This window comes from Parasteatoda tepidariorum, chromosome 7 (assembly GCF_043381705.1).
Source record: "Parasteatoda tepidariorum isolate YZ-2023 chromosome 7, CAS_Ptep_4.0, whole genome shotgun sequence".
NCBI classification, from domain to species: domain Eukaryota; kingdom Metazoa; phylum Arthropoda; class Arachnida; order Araneae; family Theridiidae; genus Parasteatoda; species Parasteatoda tepidariorum.
This window is the reverse complement of record NC_092210.1, coordinates 9,377,168-9,395,415: the sequence shown is the minus strand read 5'-3', so window position 1 is coordinate 9,395,415 and position 18,248 is coordinate 9,377,168. Positions and strand designations below refer to the sequence as shown.

The 18,248-nt window shown below is 31.8% G+C and overlaps 1 long non-coding RNA gene and 1 other non-coding gene across 2 annotated transcripts in view; both read left to right on the top strand.

The window, feature by feature from the left end:
* Positions 1 to 18,248, top strand: part of LOC139425977 (uncharacterized) — a 260,368-nt gene that overhangs the window by 77,398 nt on the left and 164,722 nt on the right. The gene's annotated exons all lie outside the window — the stretch shown is intronic.
* TRNAK-CUU (transfer RNA lysine (anticodon CUU)) lies at positions 17,933 to 18,005 on the top strand. Its single transcript has one exon. It is a non-coding gene; the product is annotated as a tRNA-Lys (tRNA).

Sequence of the window (18,248 nt, the reverse complement as noted above, 5' to 3'; positions counted from 1 at the left end):
TTTTTGATACCTTTTGGGTTATTTTGTTGTCGAAGTCACCGGAAGTTTGAAGATAGTTCCGGGTCAACGGACTTTTCGCCATTTATTATTTTTACATAATTTCATGGAAGCAGGAATCGCCCAGAATTCGAATAAGTAATTGAAATTTCTATTTTGAAATTTAATACGATCTCACTTAAATTCCATGTTTTGAGAATTACTGTGAAATGAAACGTTGTGTGGGCTGATTTCCAAGCAATGTAAATAATATATATTGATATATGATATATATTTCCGGATAACCTGATATAATTTTGATAAAATTTAAATTTCATAACTTCAAAGGAAATTTGACAATTCATGTAAGATTTTTAAAGCAGTTTCAATGAATTTGTTTTTGATCCGAACATAAAGTTATAAGAGAACGTAAAGATATGTTATTTTACATAATTTCATGGAAGCAGGAATCACCCAGAATTGGAATGAATAATTGCAATTTCTATTTTGAAATTTAATACGACCTTACTTAAACTCGATGTTTTGAAAATTACTGTGAAATGAAACGTTGTGTGGGCCAATTATTAATCAATTAAAATAATATATATTTATATTTATATATAATACGTATTTCCGAATGTCCTGATATAATTTTGTGAAAAATTAAATTTCAAAACTTCAAAGGAAATTTGACATTTCAAAGCAGTTTCAATGAATTAGTTTTTTTTTTATCTTAACATAAAGTTATAAGAGAATGTAAAGAATATGAAGCAAAGAATATAATGTTAAGAAGGTAAAGAATTTATAGTTGTATAAAATATATAAGAACATAAATCTGTTAAAGAACGGAAAGAATTTAAATGTATAAAAAAATGCTAATAATATAAATTTACACAAGAACATAAAAAATATAAAGTTATAAGAGAGCGTAACGAATACAAAATTTTAAATAACGTAGATAATATATTTTTGAGTGTCTTGATATATTTTTGTGAAAAATTTTCGTAACTTCAAAGGAAATTTGACATTTTATGTAAGTTTTTTAAAGCAGTTTCAATGAATTTGTTTTTGATCCGAACATTAAGTTGTAAGAGAACGTAAAGAATATAAAGCAAAGTATATAAAATTAAGAAGTTTTAAGAGTTTATAGTTGTATTAAATATATGAGAAAATAAAGAACATAAATCTATTAAAGAACGCAAAGAATATAAATATACAAAAGAACCTAACGAATATAAAGTTATACGAGAACTTACAGAATATAAAATTTTAAATATCGTAAAGAATATGAAATTAGGAAGTCAAAGAATTAAAAACAATGAGAGTAAATTTATGAAGTTATAAGAGAGCTTGAAAAATATATAACTAAGAACGTGGTGAATAAAGAGTTATAAAAAAAACTTAAAAATATAAGATCATACGAGAATCTAAAAAATATAAACTTATATGAGAATATAAAGAATTTAAAGTTATAAGACAACGCAAAAAATATTAACTTATAAGAAAACTTAAGGAGTATACAGTTGTAAGAAAATTTAAAGAATATAAAATTAAGCACGTAAAGATTACAAAGAATATAAAGTTAAGAAATTGAAGGATGAAATTGTAAGCGAACGTAAAGAATCTAAAGAACATAAAATTTAGAACGTAAAATACAAGTTATGAGATTTCAAAAAGTTTAGAGTTATAAGAGAACGTGAAAAATACATAGGAACGTCAAGAATAAAAAGTTATTAAATAACGTAAAAATTATAAAACATCAAGAATGTAAATTTAAGAACGTTAGGAATTCAAAGTTCTAAGTTAAATGGGTAAAATAAAATAATAAAAAATCAACTTAAATTATTTTGTTTTTAGACATTTAATCTTTAGTCATATCCTCTAATATTTTGATACAACCAATTTGATATTGGGTTATACGTATGAATAAATTTTTAAGCAACATATATTTTTGACAAGCATGTAACTACTTTAATTTCCACATGATGAATTGCATTTAAATCAAAGGAAAAATTAATTAAACTTTTACATGAACCTTGCCATTTTCGTTTGTTTCGTCATATAATCCTATTACTTTATACGCATCTAATTTCCATTGCGGCTTACTTCCTACAATTCTATCACTAAATAAACTTTCTACTTCTGTATTTCGGAATACGTCTGAGATGTAACAACGCCTGACAGTTTTGACAATCTGGATAAATTAAAAAGAAAAAAAATAAGAAAGAAAGAAAGCATTATCCAATTATAATGTAACAACACAAAGAGGTTAAAATTATGAAGAAATTTCATTTAATTTGCATAGTTATAAGTTAAATCGATTTAAAATATCTTTGAGTCCTAATATTTTAAAATAAATTTTACTTCAAAATATGAATAATTATAGTTAAATAATTCAACTTATTTAACATTAAACTAATTCGACCTAATTATTGGAAGAAAACATTCAACATAACAGTACAAGTAAAATTAGAGGGATTAAAATTTGTCTGCTATTATATGCGATTTAAGGTTTCTATAAATCCTGAAATTTTAATGTAAAATTCGTATCAAAATCTGTATACTTGCAATTAAATTAATGCAATTTAATAATCCTAATATTTTAAAGTAAGTTTTGCGTCAAAATACAAATAATTACAGTTAAATAATTCACCCTATTTAACATTAAGTAATTCAACTTAATTATTGGAAGAAAAAATGCAATATAACAGTACTCCAGCAAAAAGTAAAATTAGAGGGAATAAAATTTGTCTGCTATTATAAAAGATTTAAGGTTTCTACCAATCCTAAAAATTTAATGTATAATTCCTATCAAAATCTATATATTTTCAATAAATTAATACAATTTAATTACAGTAATAAGAATCAAAACTACAATTTTAACACTATCCAATTACGATGAAGAAGCATTGCAAAAAAAAAGCCTGAAAAGAATATATTTTATTGCTAGGGGTTGTTCTAATACTATAATAATGAGTTCTAATACACATTTGCTGTGAAACTAAAATTACTTATTTTCATTTAACTTAATGTAACTACTTACTTACAGTTACTTAATACACTTTAATTGACACTAGTTAAGCGCAGTATAATTATAATTTAATGCAGCAATAATTTATCCCTTACTACAATTTTATGCTACAAACAAATACAACTTTTGTCGTTTTATAATATTATTAAGTACGTACTTGTTAATACGTATTTGCAATAGAAGAGATGTCTCAAAGTTACACAATTTCCCCTCTCCCCAAACTTTCTCCTCTGTGTTATTATGGTTTCGGTAAATCTTACGTTTTCCCCATAACAGTGCATTTCAGGGAGAAGTTGAAATATATTTTTATTTTATAACCGTCTTTGAATAGCAGACCCAATTTTTGGGTTTACGACTACTAATGTTCACCTCCGTAGTCTTGTAATTTGAACCTAATCCAGAAGATAAGGGAAGTTCTGGATCAAGTTTCGGGAGAAATTTGCCTTTGTGAAGCACTTTCTGATTGAACTAACCCACATTTGTGGTACATAGGGAGGAAAACAACGAAAACCTCCCACGGGGACTCTAACCCATGATCCGTCAACCACTGAGGATATTTTACGTCAGCACTGTGGTTAGTGCAAGCCGGAGGCGGAAATCGTATCGACCAGCCATCGCTGCGAATCGAACCCAGTTCACCTCATTCGCATGCGAACGCACTATCCCCTGAGCTATCACAGCTCGAGTTGAAATATACCGGAGTATAATATACTGAAAAAGTATTTTAGTATATGAAACTTTGCATTTTACAGCAAGGTATTTTATTTTAACGGGATTGAGACCAGACTCCATGGTGAGGTCAACAGTATCATAACGAAAAAATACAAAACGAATATATATGTCTGTTACTGTGAATGACCGAAATTGCTGGTTGTTGACTTCTACTAGTGAATGTTGACAATCACATAGTAGCTTTGCTAAATGTCCGATATATATACTAGGTATAGTTAAGTGCCACTGTTCGGTATATCCTACTCAGATGTTTTTTTAAAGTGAAGTACCACTGCCCAGTATGCATTCAACCTTTACTCCGAACACTGATGTTTCCCCCAATCTATCCTCAACAGATATTAAAATATCGAATAAACATAATAATATCAAAGAATAGATTAATATCAAATCGGATATAACAAATATTTCAGACATTCACCAAAGCGACTGTGTGATTGTTGACATTCACCGGTGAAAGTCGACATTCTTTAGATTTCGGCCATTCACGGTAACATGTCTATTAAACTCAACAATTGGAAGAAAAAAGAATAAGTTTTCTTTAAAATGTTTTAAAACTCAATTAACATTCCGAACCTTGACCATGCGAGTCAGTCCTTCCCTTTTGCTCTAATTTATAAAGGCTCATGAGTTGAGGTCGTGAGAATCATAAGAAGAAGAGGAATGATAGAGGCGAGAATCATGGAACTTCATTTAGGTTTTTAATTCTTATCATATTCCAAGGGAATTGTATGGGTGCAGTTAATAGTTAATTAATAACATTCATATGAAAGCAATGGTCGGAAGCAGCAGGCTGCAAGGAACGAAACTACTATAGTTGTTTAGTTTTTAAATATTATAAAATTATACCACAAACCTTTTTCATTTTCACAAATCTGTGACTTTTCTCTATATTAACGTTTTGGCTTTAGATAGATCAAACTTGATATAGCAGTCATGGTAACAGCTGGAAACTCGCAGCAGTTATGGAAATAGCATATTATTCGCAAAAAAGCATCATTTCATATTACGACGGGGTCTTTGAAAAACAGCCTTAAACTGATTTTCAAAGAGAAGGGTACTCTCTGGTTAAGCATTCACTTGGTGGAATGGATGGAAAATATGGATGGAAAAATCAAAACTTTATGTTCATTTATTTTATTTTATAACCGTCGTTGAACAGCAGACCCAATTTTTGGGATTACGATTACTAATGTTCAACTCAGTAGCCTTGCAATTTTGAACCCAATACAGAAGACAAGGTAACTCCTGGCTCCAGTAATGAGTGAAATTTGCCTTCGTGGAGGGCTTTTTGATGGAACTAACCCACATTTGCGTTACATAGAGAGGAAGACCACGAGAACCTTCCACGGTTAACCTGACGACGAGGGAACTCTAACCCATAATCCGTCTACCACTATGGATATTTTCACGTCAGCACTGTGGTCGGTGCAAGCCGGATGCGGAATTCGTACCGACCAGCCATCGCTGGGATTCGAATCCGGTTCATCTCAATGGAAAGCGAACGCTCCATCCCCTGAGCCATCGCGGCTCTATGTTCCTTTATTAAAATGTTTCTGTGTGTATGCAACTGAATATGATAATCAAGACCATGAAATAAAAATATATTATTAGTGTCCTCGCAATCACTGAACAGTCAAACAGAACGAACCGCCAGCCTTTCACAGTGAAGTTTGTTAAGTTTTAAGGTCATGTTTGACCTTAAAGCCTTTTCGGTTAGCCTGTTGAATCTTAAAAGCATGACTGTTTTTTTTAGCTGTATTATTTATTATTCACCCATAGTTCTTGTTTTATGTTCAAGAATTTTCATACAGAATGTGCAGCAATTAGTAAGCCTTTAAATTAAGTATAAATGATAGAAAATCACAGCATAAAACTTTCAAAAACTGTAAAGAAATTAAAATATCACGATATTCTGTTGTGTCCACAATTTGCCATAATCACGTGTCATTCTCGGAGAACAAAATTCGCAAATATCAAAACACAGCCGGAAAAAAAACACTGCAAGGAATTTGTAGCGCTATCTGTCGGAAAGTTTTTGAACTAAACCCAAAAACTTTAAGAAGCAAAATTATGCTTTGTCATATGAATTTTCTCCAAGAACTGTTAATTTATTTTCATTTTAATCTTAAACACTTTCTTGAATAAATTTTTGAAAACCTATAGTGTAGGGCACTCTACTAGCTTTTTAATGATTCTTACACTGAAAGCTGATTTACACTAAATTTCACAAAAAAATATGACGTAACAGGTTCCTCACTAAAAATGTTTATGTGTATATATTATGAGCAAATTATTATTGTTATGTGCTCACTAAAAATGTTTTATAATCGTATTATGGCATTAAAATTTGAATACCACTTCTGGTACAGTGCAAAGATAAAAAATCAAAACAACTGAACGAAAAGATTATGATACCTAATACACAAATATCATTACGTGCAATTATTATTCACAGATATTAACACATATTAATCATATCGAATGAATTCATCATCACGACCGAATAACCATTGACTCTCTCCATTCAATTCAAATCACGGTTTCATCACACGAAATGAAGACGTAAAGAAAAGAAAATTCTCCAAACCAATACGATCACCATATTGTGTACCTTACAACCTACTCTAGTAACACACCGTGGACACGATATTTGGACTGAGGCTGATAAGTTTGACAGCCAAATCCGTCTAGATCGTTTAACCTTTGAACCACCAAAGACCTTGGCCACGCGAGTGATTTGAGTGGATTGGCCTTTTTCCTTGTTGCTTTATTAATAACAACTCTACAAGAAGAGGTCGTGAGAATCACCGAATCCATTACTGGATTCGCTTTTATTTTTTCTTCTCTTTCTTTGGTTTCATCTTTAAGTTTTTTAAGTTCCCTGCAGAAGTTCTTTAAAAAGAAGGGCACAGAGTACCCTATGACTCTCCAATAAAAGGGAACAATCACGTTTTTTGGTGAGTTTCTTCTTCAAGGCCTAACAGCGCGTTTCTTGGCTGCTCAATCAACTTGGCGAAGAATGATTAATTTCATTTTCTGTTAGTTGTTGTAATTTTACCTTCTGTTTTATTTCCGGTGAGGTGAACTAAAGACATATATTGCTTTAGGGTTAGAATGCATTTTAGATTGTGTTAAGAATTCTCACAAAAAAAAACAAAAGTTTTTTTTCCCACGGCCTGATATGACTAATTTGCTTGTGAAAGTTTTCTAAATATCGCACTCGTATTGAATTTTAATTCTGTTATTTAAATAATGGAGATGAAAATGTTGTTTGTTTAAATTATAACCGATGAACTCCGCAAAGTTATTGTTATTATTTATTTATTTTATTTATTTATTTTTGAAAAATTATAGTAATTTAGTTAATTCTGTTATAAAAACGAAGATATAAATATTTTATAAGTAAGTTTTTAATAGTCTTGAAGTTATAGCAGATGAAATAATGTTGCACAAATAATTAATTAAAAAATTGAAATAATAATTGATTTTACTATTTGAATTATGAAGATTGAACTTCTTCAATTACTTAGTTCGGTTTTTAACGACTAAAACAACTTTTCACTTTCAGATTTTTTTTATAAAAAATAAGTAAATTTAGTTAATTCTATTATTTAAATTAGGAAGATGGAACTAGCAAATACAGTGTTAATTTTATTTAAATTATACAAGGTCAATAATTTTGTGCATTTAATTTTTTTTTATTGTTAATTCTTTTATCTATGTTTTGGGACAATTTGAAATGTAGTTTAAGACTTATTTAAATTAAAACAAGTTAATTTTTTCATTTCAAATTAGCATATTTTTTGAAAAATTACTATACTTAATAAAGTATCGTTATTTCCATGTTTAACTTTACTTTCTTTCATATTTTCAAATAGGAAAAACTTGAAATCTATATTTTGGCTACCCATTATCTAGATTAGATTATTATATACCAACTTTACTTTCTATTATTTTTATAACTTTACTATTAATATTTTATAAATTTATGTGATATAACTTTACTGTTATCAACTTTAATTACTTTCCAATTGTCTAGATTATTTATGTTTCAAGTAGAACTCTACGTGGCATGTGAACAAAATTTAGTATCTTGAAACTTTGATCAGATATATTGTTATAATGTAGTAAACTACGACAAATAATAGACGTATTAAAGGGGTAAACAGAGAGACCTAATTCAACGCACGCCTTACACAAATTCGCGGAAATAGCTTGAATTCTGACAGCAAGATGACAACTGTCCCGTAATATAACATGAAGTGCCAAACTTCTAATCCCAAAAGCACGAGTTCGAATCCCGGAGCGATCTGTCAAAGTATTCGTAAGTAAAAAGGCTTATTATTAGCTAATTAGTTTTAGTACTGAATTAAATTTGTTTTTTTTTTTAAAGTAGGGTAACTTTATTAAAGATTTTAAATTATACATCTCAATATTCCAATTTGGCGACCGGACTGTCTAGGGGGCAAGGAACTGTCCTTGCATAAGAAAGGTTCTGGGTTTGAATCCCGGGCAAGGCATGGATGTTCTTTCCTTCTCTGTACTATCTGTCCTCACTGTGGGAGCGACGTTGGCCCTACTAATATGGTGCCCCTGAAAGAGAGGCCGACAAAATCGCCCTGTGATGCCAGAATTGACGGATGTTAACATAGGTGGGAATTGGAAAAAAAAGCAAATTCCAATTTTATAAAGAAAGCGTCTGCGCAGTTTGAAGAAGATTTCTTACGTTTTCCGCATATATTTTGCTATTAACCTATAATTATGAAATTTATAAAGACAGAGCATAAAAGACAGAGCACTGTGGGCCAGAAGACTATGATCTTTGTCCAAAAGTAAAAAAATTATTTTTTCAACTTAAATATGTGCAGGCAGTTTTAATATATCCCAAATTCAGTATTCATAATCATTCCAAATATTATAATTTGCTTTTTGGACCGACGAGAGTACAATTTAATAAAAAATATGTTAAAAAAACTATTTTAAATATAACTTTTAAATTTTTATTTCAGATATATAGATAGGAATTTCACCTTACTGTTACATTTTTATCAGAGTAATTAGTGTTAAATTATAGTACAATTTTTCAATTTGTTGGATTAGTTAATACTCCTGACTAACTTTTTTTTTCCAATGCCCACCTGTGATAACATCCGTCAATTCAGGCATATACAGGGCGATTTTGTTGGCCTCTCTTTCAGAGGCGCCATATTAGGTGAGCCAACGTCTCTCCCACAGTGAGGACAGATAGTACAGAAAAGGAAAGATCATCCATGCCTTGCCCGGGATTCGAACCCAGAACCTTTCTGATGCAAGGACAGTTCCCTGCCCCTACACAGGCCGGTTGGCTTCTTGACAAATTTATAGTTTATATCTTATCATTTGGCATTTTACAATGTTTGAATAACTTTCGAAAATTAGTTCTAAAAAGTTCCACGAGGTAATTAGCTAAACTTTTTTTTGTTGTCTCCTTTGATATTTCTTCTTTCGAAAAAACATGCCCCATTTTTCCCGTATTGCAAAGGTGGACTAAATATACCGAAAAACAAAAATTCTGTTTTTTTTCATGTTTTCGCATTATTATGTAATTAATTCGCGTTATTTTGTAATATTACTTCGAAAATGTAACTTGCTTTTCATTTTTAATATAAAATTACGAAAATTATTATATTTTCATTACTATATTTAATAATTTAAACGTACTTTGTTATTTTTTTATTTTTGCTCGCCACATTTCAGCCGCTATTTTGTTTTTGGGGGTATTTTTAGTGTATTTCAAAATTTCAACTATGAATTCAATTTACCTGCACATAAAAACCCATAAATACAAATTTTGAAACAAATTTTACCTAAATACTAATTTTGGCCACGAAACCTTGGATGCTGGCCCACTGTGCAGAGATGCGAATTATTTTAATACTTCTGCTGCCTACTGTGCTGAAATGTCCCAAACTCATACTTACGGTGGTTTGTGTAATTTAATGGCTAAAATTCAATAAGTAGAGAACTTAGGCAATATCGCCAGCATCTCTTAAATATAGTTAAAATCGAAATCAAAGTAATTCCGCGCTGGTAAAGTCACGGGCAACAGCTAGTATTCACTTTTAGCATTATTTCATAAGACTGAAGAATCTTAAACAGTCTGAAGAACATTAACATTTAACACGATAAATAGCATCGTCCCTGGTTGTTTTTAACCTTGAATAGATAAAATGCGAATGTATATTCATCAAAGCAAATTTTTATCAGCAAAACATTCCTTTCAATTAAAAAGTTTAACTTTACCGCATCGTCCATTGTGTTGTTAACGGTTATCGTTGCATCTTCCGGCTATATCTATTGCCGCTAACATTTCTACTACATCCTCATGAGTACGTTGAATTTCAATGAGTACGCTATTCTTACAGAGTTATCTTACGCAATGGCGAATATTCAAGAAAATCTCCAAGGAAGCAACTAATTTTGTTTAAATTATAGTTTCTGCCTCTTAAGGTCAGGTAACAAACGTAGTGCTCTTATAGCGTTTAACGAAGCGAAATTTGAACGTCTAAAATGGCGAAAGACAAAATATTAGTCTCAGAAATGGCCGACGATTCGTAAGATCACTGAATATTTGCTAACGTTTTTCGATTTTGTCCTGCAAGTAGTGGTAATTTTGAAATCTATCTCCTTCCTTCTATTATAGCTATCACAGTTAATTTAAAAGCTGGGGGTGAAATAACTAACTGCTTTATTAAACGGAACGAGGCTGAGATAGCCTGGTTGGCAGGGGCCTGGACTCACGTTCCTGAAAACGGGTATTAGAATCCAGCCGGTCGAAGACTCCCCGTGAAGTAAATGGTGGCAGGTGCACGTTGAATCTTTAGGGTCACAAAGTCCACCATATTTCCGTAACAAATTATACCTCTGGGGGTACTGGATTGAAGATTGGTCATTTTCTGGTCAATGCAATTATGATCTGTGCATGAATGAATGGATGTATGGTTGGGTCTGCCCTATAAGCGTATGTGACGTATGGGTGTGACAAAAGTCTAATGCTCGGCCATAGATGGCGCCACTGGAAAACGAGAACAATCACACCCTTGCCTTAATGACCTACGACAACAACAACAACATTAAACAGTACGTAGCAAACCGTGCACTTCCATCTCATTTCGTTCTTTCGTTGATGAATTTTTAAAATAGTCGATCATTTTTGGACCACATGATACATAACATACCTTTACTCATTTTAAATTCATATTGAAACCACTTAAATGATGCCTTATTTACAAAAAAAACATGAAGAAAAAAGACGAAAATAACTATAGAATATAACTATAGACACGGATCCCTATAACCGATAAGTGGCGAATTTATTTTTATCAAAAATTTTCACTAAGAAGTTATATCATTTTTACATTGGTCAATATTTTCGTCTTCGACATGCATTGCTTTTAATGAAGCTCACGATGAGGTCGTATTTAACATACCTTTATGCATTATCAATTGACCGCAACGTGTGCCACCCACTACCATGCAATGTTCCTGCGTATTGGCGAACTTGGCTTCATTATCCGTATAACCGTTAAGAACTCTAAACGTTCCTTTGGGAAATTCGTTTAGGTAGTTAAGTAGGCATTTTATTTACGTCACACTGGAGCTGCACAATGGGCTATTGGTGACGGTCTGGGATGCACCCCTGAGGATCATCCGAAGACATGCCATAGCAATTTTCATCCTCTGTAGAGAGGATGGCTCCCCTCCTTTTGTAGCCCGACGACCTGCACGAGAAATCGAGCACTTTACGGTCGAACAGCGAGGACCGATACCGCGAACCCTCGGTCCTTACGCAGGTTGATCAGACTGGTCACCCATCCGCTTACTGACCACAGAAAATAATGCTTGACTTCTACTGGGAACAGTGTCTCTACCGTTAGTCCACTACGGGACAAATTTATTTAGGAAACAGCAATGACTTGTTTTTGGTATCAGGCGCAGCTAAAATTTAAGCCTTCAATTGAATCATAAAACAGCTTTAGTGCGAAAACAGTCAAAATTTTGATGGAACTAACATTACCTTAAGCCACCAAATTGTAACAGAGACCAAATTGAAGTGCTCTAACTAGTAGGAAAATGAACAACACTTTGATCGGCCCTTCACAGGCACGAAATCAAATTAATAAAAACGTAGTAATGAAACGAAGATGCTTATCCTCTTCCCCCACCCCCCGCAACACCCTTTTTACTCCAATGATGGGAAGAAAAAAATACATTGCATAACCATTTGATTAATAACATGCCATTCACTTAATAAAAGGGGAAAAAGTGAAAGGATTTACAAAGAATGGATTCGTAAAACGCCCAATAAACAGGTTGCAGTAGTACACTTGTTTAATCCCTCCGATTATTATTATTTTTTTTTCATTAATTTATACCGCACTATCGTTTGCAGGGGAAGGGGTTGACCTACACCTGACAGACCATCCAGGAGAAAAGCAAGGGTGAGATTGAGGTGTGGTGAGGTGAAAGTTAGGAACAAGTAAATGAGGTCGTCAATCTGTAGGTAGAGCAGAACAGTATTGGCTTTAATCCATCCATCAAAGTAATAGAGTTTTGTTGAATTGAAAATTGTTTAAATGGGCGCATAAGAGAATAAGATAGTTAGTGGATTCTATGAGAATGCACCCATAATTTCTTCATTGCATGACATAAATATTTTTTTTTCTCATATAGGATTCTCGCTTTTGAAATAAAGCCTTTCTTGTTTGATGTTTGGGAAAAAAAAAGGATTTTAAAACGTTTATAACTGCAACCATTTAGGAGGATAATTCAAAACCAGAAGGATTCCGTTTGTTTAACTTTCTTTTCAATTTTCAAGTTCTGGCTCAATGTTTATTGTTTAACCATCTTGAGAAATTTCCACAAGGAAAACAAAATTCTCCTTTTTATTTCATTTAGCTATGTATTTATTTTTATATTTATATTTTCATTTGAGCCTTGATGGCTCAGTGATTAAAGTTACTGAGTTCTTTTTGCGAGGGACTGGGGTTCGATTCTCAATCAGCTCAGCTTTTCTATAGATAGATGCCAGATTGCATGGGAAGAAAAGGCGGTTTGTGCGTAATGCTCATCACATTACCACAATCATGCTGTTGGTTTCGAAATTGTATAGGTTTAACCTCCATGATCCCCCCTGACTCCCAGCGCGGCCTCTTGCGGGAGTACTATGTTCGTCATTTTATTTACCTTTATATTCATTTACATGCTTGTTTTACTTTATTCTATAATCGTCGTTGAACAGTCAACGCAATTTTTTGGGTTTACGACTACAAATGCTCCACTACGTAGCTTTGTAATTTTAAACCTAATTCAGAAGACAAGTGAACTCCTGTATCAAGTATTGGGAGAGATCTGCCTTCGCGGAAGACTTTTTGATGGAATTAACCCGCATTTGAGTTACATGGAGAGAGAAAAAACGAAAACCTCCAACGGTTAGCCTGATGGCAAGGGGACACTAACCCATGATCCGTCTATCACTGAGGATATTTTACGTCAGCATTGTGGTCGTTGCAAGCCGGGGGCGGAATTCGTATCGTACAGACATCGCTGGGATTCGAACCCGGTTTACCTCATTCGAAAGCGAACACTCTATCCCCTGAGCCTCCACGGCTCTATGTTGAAAACTTCAACCGAGCTGATTTCTACCTTTCTAAAAACTATAAGAAGAATGGTTATAAATCCCAAAAAGATGCAGTCATAGAAAGCGGCGAATATAAAAGTTAAACTTAAACTAGCACACTATATTATGATGCACGCTCTATCCCTTTAGCAATCAAGGCTCTCGTGTTTGTTTATATATATGTTTCGAAGAAAATGGCTATAAATAATAGCCTTCTGAGAAAAAGAGTTTCGTTGAATTCAAGATTGTTTAAATAGGCGCATTCCAGAATCAGATTGAATTTTACAAGACTGCAAGCAGAATTTCTTCATAGTGTGACATAAATATTTTCTCAATTTCTCTATTGATCCAAGGCGTCTTAGGGGGAAAGAGTGCTCGAATCTCAAAATGGTGGCAGACCAGTCGCGTATGGATGGTTCGAATTTTCCTCCCAGATATCACCAACCAGATTCGTCTACCGCTGAGGACACATAAAATGTGCTAAGTGGTAGATGGATCACGCCAAGGATCATGCAAAGGAATTCTGTCATCGCGCTGACCGCGGGAAGTTTTCTTCCTTTTCTTCTCCATGTTACGCAAATGCAGGCTAGTTACATTAAAAGGACTTCAACAATGGCTAATTTATCTAAAAACTTAATCTATGAGTTCTCTTGTCCTTAAGATTGGATTTAAAATTACATGGGCTATGGAAGTGAATATTGATTGATAGCCCCCTAATATTTATGGGTTATTTTCTCACTTCGTGAAAATTTCCCTAATTTTAATCAAAGAAATTGTGAGCAAATAAAAATATTTTGATGTAAACAAATTGTAACAATTAACTTTTATAACATATGGATAGTTTATTAACGAAATGAAATCGTTTCTCATCCATTTAGAAAAAACTATTGTTTTGTTAATACTACCACTGAAATTACTGTCACTACCTGAAACGCGTTTAAAGCAGGCAGTAATTACCAAAGGGTTTATAATTACTTTATTATTTGAAGAACTTTTAATGTGTTTGTAATTTATTTACGTTATAATAATTTATTTGAGTTATTACATATTTAGTTTTTTTTTCTCTCTGAATTCAAACAATAAATAATAAAAGAACATCATTTGACAATAAGAACATTATTAGTAAACATAAGAATACTAAATTTTAAAACATTAGAGCAAATTTATGATATTATTATTATTTATTTATGTTATTATTATTATTATTATTATTGGAAAAAAAAGTTAAAATAATTTACTAACGAGTGTTTAGATAGTTATGAATACATTCTGTTTTATGTTTCAACTATAGTTTGATTTATAAAAGCAAAATGCTTACTTTAAAAAATAAATTAAGTAGCTAATTTTTTTAAAAATTCAACTGTATTTTTATTCATTTATTTATTTTTAAACATTTAATTGGTAGTTTACTTGGAACTTTTGTGTTCCTTTTTTACTCTTATTAAGAATTGAACAGTTAAGAATATTTACAAAATTAATTTAAGTTATAAAACAGCATTAATATCTGAATTTGGTAATTTTTATTATTTTTGTCAGTTTTCATTTAAAAGTTTTAAGTATAATTAGAATTGCGCTACTTAAAATAAATTTTCTATGTTATAGAAATTTTTAGTTTCAGTTTTAATTACTTACTGACATGACTTAGTTTTCGATAAATTGCTTAAATATAGGTCAGAATGAGATCTAGAATAAAACTTCTAAGCTAAACTAAACTCATATGGTGCGACAGCCCATAGAGGGCCAAGGCCTACTGTGACCTTGGGCTCTGGGGTGCAGGAGCACATGCCCCGTTTGGGTGATCAACCGAACGCGGAATCTCAATTCCCCAATCATGCTCGGTACTCATTTTATGAACCCACAGAAGAGATGAAAGGCTGAGTCACCCTTTCTCGGCCCGAAGATCGAACCCAGGATCCGTGGAGCGAGAGCAGGAAGAGCTACCACTCAGCTACCGGACCTAAATAAAACTTCTACCCGAGTAAAAATTTGACTGAAATTTTACTGAGACGTTTAGATTAAAAGTTTTACTGGTTTCTGGCACAAAGTATAAAAAATAAGGAAAATTATATATTTATTTTAAAATTAAAAATAAAATTTATATATTTGAAATTATTTCTTGCTTTTTATAGGCATTTTTGTATTCTTTTTTTTTTCTTTCTAAATAACATTTAGAATTTTTTAAAATCATATTAAGGGGATATTTTAGGTCAAAAATATCCGAGATCTAATTGCATATTAAACATAAAAAAGTGAATTTTTTCAATCACTTATGCCTTAAATATGTCTTGATTAGATAGTAATTAAAAAACAGCAACCTCTTCATTTTATCTCAACTAAACATACATTTTCTTTTCTAAATAGTCAGACGAAGACCATTTTAATTGGTTATTATATTATAAAATATATAATAAAATATAGTAAATACCTTTTTATAAAATATTTTAATACAGTCAGACTTCTATTTAACGAACTTCTATTTTGCGAATTTCTCTATTTTTCAATTTTTTTTTCTTTGAGGAAATAAGAACATTTTGAAAATTTCTTCGTAAAATAATTTCCAAATAGCGAAGTGAATTTTCTATTTAACGAACATGCCGAAAATCAATTTACGGGAAAGCATAACAGAAATTTTTAAATCATGGAACCATGATGTTACAGATCGTAATATTCATAACAGTTTTGCTAAAGATGGATTCTTAGCCATCGCGGAGAATTTGGAAATTGCGGAGGACGAGCATGATATTCCTTTAAAAGAACTTAAAATGCGTGTACAGCTAAGAGAGAACCACGAAATTAACGATGATGTACTGATTAATGATTTTTTTTTATTGATTCTGAAGCTGCAACCACAGAAAGATTAACTGAATCGAATATTTTGGACAGTGTGAAAAAAAAAATCCAGCAATAAATTGTGAGGAAGACGAAGATGAAGACGGAAATGATGAGGAAATCACAAACCTTCATATCATGAAAAGTTAAAATCATTTGAAACAAAAGTCGATAGTAGCAGGGCCTGACTTAGCCTAATTGGGGTCCGGGGCAAAAACTTTTTTTTGGGCCCTCCTCTGCTTCAGTAATGAAGAACTGAAAATTGTGGAGGTATTTAAATTTTTCACCTCATTACAAATAACAAGAAAATTTATTAAAAGCTAAAATAGCTATAAAGTTTCCCCCCCCCCTTCCATTGGTCAGACGAAATATCGTTCTGTCCATTTTAATGATTTTCTGTCAATTCTATGTCCGTCATGCCAAATGCAGTTTTCTGATTGTTAACTTTGTCATCCATCTGCGAAAAATCCATATCCTTGTTGACATTAGGGCGGAATTCAGTTGAATTTCCAAAATTACGATGGCTCAATTAAGCCAATCAGAAGCCTGTATTTTTGTAAACATATCGCATTTTGCGATATGTAAAAAAAACAGGATTTTGATTGGTCAAATTTGTCAACATTAATTGCGAAAATTTAGCTGAATTCCGCCCCAAAAATCCATGGACTTACGAAATGTAGATTGTGTTCATGCGATAGATTAATGATGAAGCTAACATAAAACTGACGGATTTTAAACTGTAGTGATATTTTATTTTTAAAAAAAATTCATTAAAGATGGAAACGTAAAATAAACTTCTTATTCGATTTGGAGCCCCCTCTGATGTGGTGTCCTGGGGCAACTGCCCCGTATGCCCCTGCCTTAGTCAGGCTTTAAATAGTAGATAATAATTTATAAGATAAAGGTGTATCAATTGCTATTTTAATTATGTCTAGTATTTATGAATTTAAAACCTGTTTTGTGTAGTTTAAGTATTTCCAATGATGATTTTCTATTTAACGAATTTTCCATATAAGGAATTTTTTATCGGGATTTAGTGATTTCGTTAAATAAATATCAAACTGAATATCAAAAACTATATATTATAAAATATTGTAAATACCTTTTTCAGTATTATAAAGTAACGCAACTACCATGAGCCTTATTTGCATAATTTGAACATTAATCAGGTTTACATACCAAAAAAGAAAAATCTTTAAAAGACTTCACCGAGCATATTTCAACTGGTGTAAACAACAAGAAATTCAATTAAATTGTGAGATAAATTTATTTTATACCTTTCATGAATACTAATTGAAACCAACGGTGCAATATAAATGGCCTACTCTTAACTATTTTGAAAATAAGAATACTAATTATAACTATTTCCAAGAGGATGACGAAATAAATTGCATGATATCAAACAACGCCTACACACTTTTTTTTTGCTGCTATTTTCCAACAAAATGTTGAAGGAATTTATCGAATACCACATTTTTTTTTAACTATTCAGAACATCTTAAAGTGTTTTTAGTGAAAAAATAAATAAAAATTTTATAAGTTCGATTACTTATTCGAAAAAATCTGACTATCAGTACGAAAAGAAACGTTATCTAATTCTGAGATAGAGAGATATTAAAAATAAATGACGATACGTGCGTGTGAAAATCCAGGTGCATGGATATATTTAAATTTTAACACTTGTGTGTGTGAAAACAACGAAGTAAGCCCGGCTAGCTCAGTCGGTAGAGCACGAGACTCTTAATCTCGGGGTCGTGGGTTCGAGCCCCACGTTGGGCGCGTTTCTTTTTTTTTTTTAAGAATATCTCTGGAAGTTTGACATATTTAAAAAAAAAATCCCTAACATTCAGAAAATTCAATGAAGCGCGATATTACATTTGGAAAATATTTACTGAATCAGAAAATTAACAAATCCTCTTCAGAAATTTTAATTTCTTGTCTATGTAGGAGTTTTGGTGTATGTTTTTCATTATATATATATATATATATATATATATTTTATAATTTTTCCACGCTTTAACC